Here is a 12,394-nt window from a genome sequence, read left to right on the forward strand (position 1 = left end):
TTGGGACTGGTGACCATCCAGGATTCAAGACGCCCTGCCCTGGAGTCGGTGATCCCTGGAGCAGGTGACTCCCCTGGGACCCTTCTTTCCATGAGGCCCCAAGCCCCAGCAATAAGGAGGATGAAATCCCCGGATGCACACCCATGTCTTACGGTGGAAACCTGCATCCCCAATTCCTTCTCTTCAAGCCGTGTTTCTGACCATAACACAGGCACCCAGGAGCCCTGGTGGGTGGAGATGGGGGTGGGGGCTGGGCAGACCCTGGGCTCTGCTGCAGGCCCAGCCACAGACTGGGCTCCCCCTGCTCCAGCTCCCGGGAGAGCACCCACTCCCGACACGCTTTTTAATCTGTGAGCAGCAGGGGAAACTACTTAAATGGGTCACCCATAATTCAATTTGACACAGAGTATTTATTTTTCTTGTCCCGCTAGTCAAAACCAGCTGGGTGGATCGTTAACATTAATGCAACATGAGGTCCTGGTGAGCGCCTCCTCTCAGCCTGGACAGTGCTTAGGGATGCCAGCTGCTCAGGCCAGAAGGTCCTGTCCCCCCAGTCTTGGTGCCTAGCTGCCAGCACGCTCCTCCCCACCATGCTGGTGGTTCCAGGGATCCTGCCCACGAGCACCAGGACGCTTTTGTTCTTTTATGGTATTTGTTAAGCACTTTCATTCATTCAATCGTGTTTATTGAGCACTTACTGTGTGCAGAGCACTGTACTAAGCACTTGGGAGAGCGCGGTACAACAATAAACAAACACAATCCCCGCCCACAACAAGTTCACTTATTATGTGTCAGACACTGTACTAAGTACTGAGGAAGTTACAAGCTAGTCAGGTTGGATCCAGTCCACGTCCCACATGGGACTCACGGTCTTAATCCCCATTTTGCAGATGAGGTAACTGAAGTACAGAGAAGTGAAGGTTACACAGCAGACAAGTGGCAGAGCTGTGATTAGAACCCAAGTCCCTCTGACCGCCAGGCCTGTGCTCTAACCACTAGGAAACACTTGTCTATGGATCTGTCCAAACCCCTCTGCACCTGCAGGGTTTCCGGCTGCGAAACTCCCTGTGGGGATGGATTTCTTGTGCTCCTGTGCATTGTGACTGTAAACCATGCTAATAGACCTTTATCTGCCCGTGTGGAAGCCAAGGCTCTTGATGGGAATTCCAGGGGTTTCTGCTCTTGTGGCAAATTATTTAGGGCTTGGAGGCGAAGGCGGGCGGTCGCCATGTGCCAGGCGGGCGAGGACTACGGGCACGAGCCGCGCGGGCACGAGCCGCGCGGGCACGAGCCCCGCCGCAGCGGTGAACAGAAGTGTATGAAGTGCAAGGAGGGCTTGCCGGTCTTGATCATTCGAGCTGGAGATGCTTTCTGCAAGGACTGTTTCAAAGCGTATTACGTTCACAAGTTTCGAGCCATGCTTGGAAAGAACCGACTCATCTTCCCGGGAGAGAAAGTCCTCCTTGCGTGGTCTGGTGGTCCGTCTTCAAGCTCAATGGTCAGTCAAGTCCAAGAGGGTTTGAGCCGAGAGTCCGCTAAGAGGCTGAGGTTCGTGCCTGGGATCGTCTACGTCGACGGTAGAGTTCGTCCACCTCTGATCTACTTCCCCTGAATGAGACCAGCCTGTGGCCCAGTTTGTGCCGGCAACAGCGCGTGGTTGTTAGAGTGCAGTCGTCATTGTCCCATACAAGAAGTGGTCTTCGGCCTCCTGCCCCTCCCCAAATCCCGGCATTCCGGCTGGGTCGGTTGGATCCTACCCCCACCCTCCCAGGCCCTTAGAAGCAGCAGTGACCGCTAAGGCTTGGTGGTGGGCTCTTTCTGGCTGCCAAGTGAAACCTCTGTGTAATCGGTCAGTCAGTCAATGGCAGAACACTGTCCTAAGCCCTTGGGAGAGTAGGCTACAACAGAGTCGGTAGACGTGTTCCCTGTCCACCAGGAGTTTACAGTCTAGAGGGGGAGACGGACATTAAAACCAATTAAGGGTAAAGTTCAAAGTGCGTAAGTGACACCGAAGGGAGAGGGAGGGGGGAGAGAAGATGAAGGCTTAATTGGGTAGCACCTCTTGGTTGAGGATGTGATTTTAAAAAGGCTTTGGAAGTAGGAAGAGTGGGGGTCTGTGTGGATGTACTAATAATCATATTAATAATTGTGGTATCTGTTAAACGCTTCCCCACAGCACCTGTATATATGTTTGTACATATTTATTACTCTATTTTACTTGTACATTTCTATTCTATTTATTTTATTTTGTTAGTATGTTTGGTTTTGTCCTCTGTCTCCCCCTTTTAGACTGTGAGCCCAGTGTTGGGTAGGGACTGTCTCTATATGTTGCCAACTTGTACTTCCCAAGCGCTTAGTACAGTGCTCTGCACACAGTAAGCGCTCAATAAATACGATTGATTGATTGATTGATTGATTGACTTGGCGATTCTCAATTTCCCAGGGGCGGTCCCCAGCAACGTTTCTCACTGGCCTCGCCCCTCCCTAGTTTCCTCTCCAACTCCCGAAACCATAGAAACCGCAGAGGAGAAAAGCCCAGACGTGGTCGCGGGGTTGGCGCTCGCCGGTCTCCATGGAAACGCCTCAGCGTTCCTTGAAATGGCCGTAGCTGGTGGGAGGGGGACCGCCCCAGCCCCCGCAAGAAGCGTGGAATGACGCAAGTTTTGTCCATGAGCTCGGGGGACGGGGAGACGAGAAGACGGGGGGAGCTTTGGATGGGGGAGAAGAAAGCACCAACAGCATTCCAACAAGCCAACCCGACCCGGAGACTCCTGGACACTACAGTTCCCTCCCAAATCCTGACTTCCAGTAGGCCCGCTCCTGTTTTTCTGGGGCTCACAGAGCCTTGTGCTGAGAACCTGGCCATCTTCTGTGACTGGAAGCTTGTTAGGGGCAGGGGATGGTTCTGCTAATTGTGTCCTGTTGTACTCTCCCAAGCATTCAGTAAATACCATTGATTGATTCTGTGTGCAGACCACTGTACTGAGCACCACTGTGAGCAGAGCACTGTACTGGGCACGTACCTTGTGCAGAGCTTTCTTCCTGGCACCTAATAAGCCAACAAAAACTGAATAGATGAACGTGTGGATGCCTCAGTGGCTGGTCAGATGTCCTGAGAAGGATGGTGGAGGGGTCCATCTGGGAAGTCTTCTTGGAAGGGGGTGAAAAGACTTCGTGGTCAGCTTTTCCAGACCCTGGGCTTGCCCAGAGCTCCATGAAGTGCTCCCTGCCCCTTTCAGTAACCCACGGGGTTCCCGACCAGGCAGAGAAGGGAGTGATGGGGTCTAGATCAGCCTAGGGGTTCCTGACCGGGCAGAGGAGGTGCAATGGGAGGAAGAAGTGGCCAGGTCTAGTCCTGGGTGTTTTGGCAGCTCAGCATTATGGGTGCAGTGTATTTTTGAGGTAGTGACATGGCTGGCGCTTGGCCAGATGACAATGAAGGAGGCGGAAACCAGATTGGAGGGCATTTAGGAGAGAGATGGAGGAAAGGAATTGTAGACAGCGGGTGCAATCAACTCTCTCAAGAAGTTTGGAGAGAAATGGTACGAGGGAGACTGGGAGATAACTGGAGGGAGCAGTGGGGTCAAGGAAGGGTTTTTTTTAGGCTGGGGGATACATAAGCACGTTTGAAAGCAGTGGGGATGACACCTTTGGAAAGTGAACTCTTGAAGATGGCAGTCAAGGAGGGAAGAAGATGAAATATGTGAGTGAGAGTGGGTGGACAACATTTCTCAGATGCCAGAGAGGTCCTCAAGGCAGTAAGGGACCACAGCTGATCTGGGAAAGGCAGCCTGAGGGTAGGAGCTGTGGGGAGAAGTGTGCAGACATCTGGTCTTCACCCCAGGGGAGAGCCCAACTGGGGCTCAATGAAAGGCAATAGTCAACAAATTGACTACTGACTATGGATGCGAGCAGGACATCCAGCTGCTGCTGCTGCCCAGGAAGCTGGAGGAATCCTCCGGTCAGGCTTTAAGTCTTCATGCAATCGAGAACCCACCCCTGAGCTAAGTGAACCCCTAGGAGGGAGGAGGGTCTTTTTCTAGTGGTATTTCTTAAGCACTCACTATGTGCCAGATACTGAACTAAGAACTGGTGAAGAAGCAAAATAATCAGGTTGGACACAGCAGTCCCTGCCCCATCATTTTACAATGGCTTACTCCCTATTTTACAGTCGAGGTAACTGAGGCACAGAGAAGTTAAGTGATTTGCCCAAGGTCTCACCTCAGACAAGTGGTGGAGTCAGAATTAGAACGCAGGTGCTGTGGCTTCCAGGCCAGGGCTCTTTCCGCTAAGCCACTCTGCTTCTCTCCATTTCTTGATGAAGTGGCCCTACCGTCGACATCATCACTCCCTCAGACCCAGACACACTCAGACACAGATACACACAGACATTCACGGACACAGCCACACATGGGCTCAAAGATGCGCACTCAAACAAAGATTCAGACAGACCCAGATGCACAGAAACAGACAGATACACCCAGAGGCACATACTGCAGGGACTGTGGAGCCTGGGGGATGTGGAAGTTATTAAGCTGTGGAGGTTGAGGGGCTATGGAGGCTGGGGGGCTGGGCTGGGCCATAATCCGTTCGAACCTCCCTTGGAGGCAGAACTGAGGCCAAGGAACTGGGGGGCAAGTAAGAGCTTGTTCTTGGAGCACCTGCAGTCTGAAAATTACATCTCCCGGAGGCCAGGGGCCTAAATTCCTCAGAATCTGCAGGGAGGGAGAACCAATCAGTAAGCGAGGCAGAGCCTTTAAATTTGCGAGAGAGAACTCTGGCTTCTTTTCTTCCATCTGCTGAGTCACACTCTGGCAGCCTTGCTGAATGTCCTGCCCCTCCAGCTGACTGGTGAGTACACACGCTCAGAGCACTGTATCTTAGGAAGTTTGCTTGTGGGGGTGGTGGACAGCGTGTGTGGTTGGTGTGCGTGCGTGCGTGCGTATTTATGGAGGTGTAAACCTTCAAATCTTGCTAGCTGACTGCCCTTCAGGCCCTGCTTACATCCATTCTTCAAACACGTCCGGCCCCTCCGTGCTGGGGAGCTGACTGCCCTCCAGGCCCTGGGGGTTGCTGTCGTGCCTTGTCACTTGGGGTTGAGTGTGGCCCATCACTTAAATTAGTTCCAGTATTTACGAGGCACGTACTGTGTGCTGAGTGCCAGTCCGGATCCAGGATAATCGGATCAGACACAGTCCCTGTCCCACATGGGGCTCACACTGTATGGGAGAGGAAGAACAGGTATCTCAACCCCATTTAAAAAAAGAGGAAATTGAGGCCCAGAGAGGTAAAGTAGCATTCCGGTTCTATTCCCGGCTCTGTCCTTGCCTGGTGTGTAAATACAGGTATTAAATTTAATTAGAATTTAAATTAGATTAAATACAGACAGGGATTAAATACCTGTTCTCCTGCCCACTTGGGCTGTGAGTCCCATGTGAGACAAGGATTGTGCCCAATCTCACTATCTTGTATCTACTTCAGTGCTTAGTACAGTACTTGGCACATACATCAAATACCATTATTATTATCATTATTATTAACAAAGCAATTTGCTCCAGGTCACACAGCTGGCCAGGGGAAGAGCTGAGGCTTGAACCCGGATCTCCTGACTCCCACTCCTCTGTGCTTTCCATTAGCCCATACTGCCTTCCTAACTATAGGAGCAAAAATCCACAGTGGCTTCCAGGACCAAAAGAAGAAATGAGGGGTCTCGACTGGGGCCATTTCCCTCAAATGTGGAGTGTGGACCACCCCCTCGCCTCAGCGCCGTAGAGACCACAGTCAGGGCCTATCTTTGGACCACGATCTTTTGTCTCAAGCCGAGGTGGGGGCTGGGGTCAAAGGAGATCCAGGGCCCCAGGGGCAAAGCCAGCCGAGACCCTCTTGGCCACCAGCTCCCCTATGGATCCCGGTTGGCATTGGGCTGCCCACGCCCCATCTTTATGGGTACCCTCATGGATTCTGTGCCTTTGGTTTTCACATTCTCCCAGCCAACAACAGGGGCAGCTCCTCCCTGAGTCCAGAGTTTCCTGGGAGTCTGGGTGACACTTTTGAGGGCCCGTGGTGACGTGAACAGGACCTGTTCCTCGGCCCCGCCACTGATCCCGGTACTATGGGCTACAACTCCACAGACAGCAGCCCCGAGTTCTGCCCGCCTTGCCCTGTCCTGGCCCGGCCTGGCCAAGTCACCCAGTGGTTGAATGAATGAATGGTTTGGTCCTTTAGTTTTTGGGGGCCAGAGTTGGTCATGCAAGGCCTGTCTGGGCCCAGTACCTGCAGTGACGGAGTGTGTGTTACTGTCTTCCTCTCACAGCCTTTTTCCTCTGCCTTTGAATACCCGTACACCCTTGTATGAGAAAACATCTTTACCTAAGGAGGGAAACGTCCCAGGCTTTGGGCACTGGACAGCCAACATAGTTCTGCGCAGAGCTGAGGAGGCGCAGGAGGGCCACGGGAGACCAGAGGGTCTGGGAGGGGCGAGGAGATAGGCTGGTTTGTCCCAAGATCCTTGTTTCTAGGGTGGCTGCGGCAGCTCACTGTTGGCATGAATTTGAGGAAGCAGAGTGAATCAGGGAAGCAATCATGGATCCAACCCTATATTCACTAGCAATAATTGCTGGGCAAAGAGAAATTGGCTCCCAACGTCGACGATGAGCAGTGCCTTTAGCGGATGGATCTTAATGGTGATTGAGCCCGAAGGCGGGAGTGTCGGGGAATGCTAATGAGACCGCCTGACTGCTGGCAGTGATCGTGGGCCAGGCTGGTGCAGGTCAGCCCCGGGTCAACCCTACTGTCCACCCCAGTGGCCCAGAGTTCTGGCTCTCAGAAGAGCCCAGGACACTTGAAGCAGCCAAGTTTCCCTCCCTCCTGTCCATCTACTCTCTCTCCCTGACCCACCCAAGCCCGCCACCTCTGCTTGTCCCCCACAAACCTGTTTGGACTCTCCTGACTCTAACCGCTTGCCCACACCCTCCTCCCTCCTTCAGGTCCCAAAGATCACCCTACCCCACCTTCAGAGCCTCCTGAAGAGCCACCTCCTCTAGGAAGCATTCCTTGATCGATCCCCACCTTCTTATCCTCCTGGGCTTTCACAGCTCAATCTTGGACCCAGTCCCCAGGGGGATCACTCAGCACAGTCTGGTAACCGTGTGCCATACTGGATGCCTACTGTAGGCCGAATGCTATACTGGAGCTGTTTGATGCGGGCACAGCTGGCTGACCCCACCTGCACCAATCTCCCTGCCAACTATCGGGAATTGAGCCGGGGCTGAGTCACTCGGGATGGACAGGGAGGCTGTCCACCCTGCTTCTCTCCCTCCTCCTCCCCTAGGCGGCAAGGAAAATTCTCTCTTCTCTTAGTGAAAGCCCAGCCTGCTTCCTCCCGCTCCCCCAACCGCCCTTTCTCCTCTGAGTTGAGGGGGAGGTCGAGCCATCATATCTCTACCTTAAGTGCTACTACTCCACCGCAAACTTTGGGAGGGAGGGGCACATCACCCGCGAGACTACATTCCCTCCCCCATGGGTGCGCTTCCCCCTCCCCCCCCCAGGCCAGGTACCTCCTCCTCCTCTTGCCCACTCCCTCTCCCATGGCTGTTCCCATTCACCCTAGGCAGGATCCCTCCACCCCACGGGCCCTTCCCTCCTCCTCTGGGCATGCTCCCCTGTCCACAGATGGATTTCCCCTCATGGACACATTCCCTCTCCCCGCAGGGACTCTCTCTCAAGGATACACTCCCCCTACCCTCTCCGCCACCCAGTCCAACCCTGGGGACACACCCTCCTGGTGGGCACTTTCACTGGAATACCAGCCCAGCCCATTTAGTAACATACCTGGAACAGCTTCATTATGAAAGGAAATTAGAGTATTCTAAATTCTGGCAGGGAAACAATTTAATCAATCCAGGCGAATTAGGCTAGAAATTGCATCTGAAGCTCTCTGAAAAGCAGGTATCCAGTCACGGGAACTTGCATATTCCATCAGATTCACAGTCCCGACGAGCAAGGCCACGTTATGTTCTAAAATATTCCTGGTATTGATGAGGAACTTTCAAGTTCCCAAAGTCCTTTCTCTTCAGTTATCTCATTTTATCTCCAGAAGGTCCCTGGGAGACAGGGGGAAAGGTCTCATTCTCCTCATTTTGCAGATGAGGAAACTGAGGCCCAGAGAGGAAAAAGTGATGAACCCGACCAAGGGTCCACAGCTGGCCAGTGGAACCCTGGTTTCCCAACTCCCAGCTCCACACTCCCTGCGCTAGACCCCACTGCCTCTGAGAAAGTCAGAATGAGCCAGGGACATTTTCTTAGTACCTGGATCCTTAATGATCCCGTTTCTGCTTCGGACAGACTCCCACTTTGTTCCAGGCCCCCTTGGCCAAAGAGCATCATCCACCTTCATGCCGCTCTAGGAGATGATAACCAGAAACGTGGGCAGGAATAGCTCTGAATTTCCAGGAAGTGATGGGAGAAGACCCATTTCAAGGTTACCGTGGAGCAGGCACCCTCATCACTTCTATTTTTTCAGCTCTTCATCACCAGAGCTGTACTGGACTAAGCACTATACTAGGTTTCTACTTTGGGCCCAGGGCAGTACTGGGTGTTTCCTATGGGCAGAGGGCTTGTGTTGGGTGCCTCCTGGGCAAAAGCAAACAGTTCCCTCAAGCATCCTAGTCCCCCTGACCAGCTGATGATTTCTGACCTGGCCCCCAAAATCCAGTCAGTTGGTTGATTGATTGACTGATTGGGGGCTGCAGGAAGGATTCCTGGGTCAGCCACTCTCCACCTGCACTAAGAACAAACAGGATTGTACTCTCCCAAGCACCTAGTAAAGTGACCCAATAAGCCTTAAGTAAATATGATTGATTGATTGAAGATGTGGAGAAAGATGGTCTGAGGGTTGTGAGAGGGGAGTCCCAGGCAGGAGGGAGGGGATGGGCAAGAGAGACGAGAGCACAGTGCAATGAGGAGGTTGGCTTGAGAGGAATGAATTATGGGAGCTGGGGTGTAGTGGGAGAGAAGAGTGGATAGGTAAAAGGAAGAGAGCTGATGGTGACAGGCTGCACGGTGTCGGGTCACAGGAAGAAAGTGGATATCGCCCCAAGTCCCAAACAAAGAGGAAGGGCTCAGCCAGTGCTTGGTGGGGGCGGGGGGGTCAAGACCCTGGAATTTCTTCATGATGGCAGGCCGCTGTGCTGGGGAATGAGTGGGCCAGAATTTCTCCATGGGCTTGGACACACAGAGCACTGATCCTCACCAAACCAATCAATGCTATTTATTGAGCTCTTACTGTGGGCACCAAATCCCCAGCAAAAAAACTGTCTGGGGAAAAAATCTCCCATTCCTGGGGATTTTTCTTTTTTCAAATGTCCCACATCTATGTCTGATGTATTGCAGAGGCTGTCACCACCGTAGGGGCCCATTTCGGTACTCTACATCCAAGCGACACCCAGTGCAGCTCTCTGTACGTGAGAAGCGCCCTGAACAGCGCTCTGCTCCCAAAAGGCCGTCAAGAAATACTGATGAATGAGTGAATTAGCCCAAGAGTGAATTACGAATTCCTCTCTGCTCCTCACCACCTTTCACAAACTCCCCCCTTGCCTGCACCGTGCAGCTCGCCGGGACTGAAACAGGGATTTCCCTGAGTGGGAAAGACAGGGGAACAGGATCTGGGAGGGAGCTGGGTGGGCAGAAGAGAGTCGGGATTGGGATTGAGAACAAGAACATGTTGGTGTAGGGGCCGCAGGGCCGAGACCTCCCACTCAGCAGCCAGCGGGCCTGGGCTGTGCGCATGAGTCACCCCGGCAGCTCCAAGCATGTGATCTGCGTGTGCTCTCCCAACCTTTTGGTACTGTGAGCTCCGCAACCAGTATGTACTCAGTAAATACAACTGATTGATTAATCTGTCAGGAAAGGCGAGATCTGCAGGGCCCAGTCCCAGCCGTGTCCTGCCCCATATCCAAGCCACACAGACACTGACCACCAAAGTGCACTCCTGTCCAGCAGCGTGGATGGCGTTGCTCCCTGCACTAGGGGAAGGAGTACAGCGCTTAGAATAGCGCTCTGCATGCAATAAGCACTCAATAAATACCATTGATTGAAAATCTTTCAGCCTACCACAGATGGAAACGCTTTCCTTTTTCCGGAAATGGTTTGCTGGCTGGAAACCAGGACTTTCCACCCCAGCCCGTGGAGACACCTTGCCCCTGGACCTCACCCTCGGCTACTCCAGAGCAGGTATGTGCAACTCCAAGGGCCAGGTCAGCCCTTGGCAGCTGCAGGATGGGAGGACAGGTTCAGGGGAGGGTGGGAGTGCACCTCCGCCCTCCCCCCACCCAACACACAGTCACCCCTCCTCTTCTTCTCCCTCACAGGGGGACTGAAAGTGCTGAGGGAACTGGAAGAAACAGTGCAAGGGACTTACTCCCCTGCAGTTAAACAGTGGCCTGCTGGGCCTGCTGTGTGACTTGGGGCAAGTCGCTTTACCTCTCTCATCCCCCGGTTACTTCAGCTTTAAGGTGGGAATAATTGCAAGATTCCAACCAGGAAAACCGTGAGGGCAGAAATGACATCAGCAATGCGAAGGCTCTTTGGAAAATAAAGTGCTCGAAAAACAATCCCGTAAATGGGCTCTTCCGGGATGCTCGAGCAAGCGGGCGGCCGGGGCTGGATCCCGGGCCGCGGTTTCCATGGAGACCGAGCGCGGCCGGCCCCTCCCCCGCCGGGGCTGGACCAGTTCCCGCTGAAACGGGAGCGTCCAGTGGCCCGCGGGGCCGGGCCGGAGGGATGGAGGAAGGGACCGGGGGGGGGGGGGGGGGGACGGAAGGAGGGGCGGGTCCCCCTTCCCCTATCTCCAGCCCCCCGGGGCCTTGAGCGGCCCCTCCAACGCCCTTCCCGCGCGACTCCCTTCAAGGCCCTACTGAGAGCTCACCTTCTCCAGGAGGCCTTCCCAGACTGAGCCCCTTCCTTCCTCTCCCCCTCGTCCCCCTCTCCATCCCCCCATCTTACTTCCTTCACTTCCCCACAGCACCTGTATATATGTATATATGTTTGTACATATTTATTACTCTATTTATCTTACTTGTACATATCTATTCTATTTATTTTATTTTGTTAGTCTGTTTGGTTTTGTTCTCTGTCTCCCCCGTCTAGACTGTGAGCCCACTGTTGGGTAGGGACTGTCTCTATATGTTGCCAACTTGTACTTCCCAAGCGCTTAGTCCAGTGCTCTGCACACAGGAAGCGCTCAATAAATACGATTGATTGATTGATTGATTGATTGATTGATTGGCTCCGCAGCGCCCGCTCCCGGTGCTCCGTGGTCACGGCAGCCCAGGCCCGCGGCCGCGGAAGAGCAATGCTGCTGGTCGGGGTGATGATGGACTCAGTGTCTGCTGCGCCTGCCCAACACTAAGTGCCAAGAGTTTCCTTGCAGCGTGGCTCGGTGGCAAGAGCCCGGGCTTTGGAGTCAGAGGTCATGGGTTCAAATCCCGACTCCGCCAATTGTCAGCTGTGTGACTTTGGGCAAGTCACTTAAATTCTCTGGGCCTCAGTTCTCTCATCTGTAAAATGGGGATGAAGACTGTGAGCCCCCCGTGGGACCACCTGATCACCTTGTAACCTCCCCAGCGCTTAGAGCAGTGCTTTCCACATAGTAAGCGCTTAATAAATGCCATCAAAAAAAAGAGTTTGGGTTTGGTGCCCCTTATTATAGATGAGGACCTTGAGTCCTAGAGAGTTAGGTCTGTTGCCCAAGGTCGCCCAGAGGGTCCGTGGAAGAGCTGGGATTAGAACCGAGCCTCCTGAGCTCCAGCCCAGTGCACTTCCACTAAACCACACTGTCTCCCCAGTAAAAGTGCCCTGACCCGGCCCAGCCATCGCCTCCAGCAGTGCCAATCCGAGTTCGTGGTTGGATTGCGGCCCTGACCCCACTGGGCATTCTCTGTTGTCCTGGGAGGCCGGGCTCCAGGAAAGCCTGACGGTCACTGTACCCTGCATCTCCCCCTTTGCTGCGCCACATCTTGCAGCCCAGGTCTCGGAGTCTCACAAGCCATGGTGTCTTGCAAGTGCAGGCAGCAGTGCTGGAGAGCCCTTCATCCCACCAGTGTTCCACTGGATCTTGATCTGATGGGAAGAGTAAAATAATTCCAAAGACAGGATGCTAATTCTAAAGATGGCTTCATTGTACTACGTTGATAAATGGCCCATTTCACAGCTTTCCATCCATTCTCTTAGCAAGAAGTAGCGAAAAATGACTTAATTAAAGCTAAGTTATGGGGTGTGAGGCACGTTTGTTCGGAAAAGCCTGTGGGCACAGCTGGGCCCTGGGAGTTCTGGGAGGAAGACAAGCTGGTACTGTGCAGTGTGGTGGGCACCAGATCCTAGGCACCTATAGGAAACC

This window comes from Tachyglossus aculeatus, chromosome X5 (assembly GCF_015852505.1).
Source record: "Tachyglossus aculeatus isolate mTacAcu1 chromosome X5, mTacAcu1.pri, whole genome shotgun sequence".
In the NCBI taxonomy this organism is placed as follows: domain Eukaryota; kingdom Metazoa; phylum Chordata; class Mammalia; order Monotremata; family Tachyglossidae; genus Tachyglossus; species Tachyglossus aculeatus.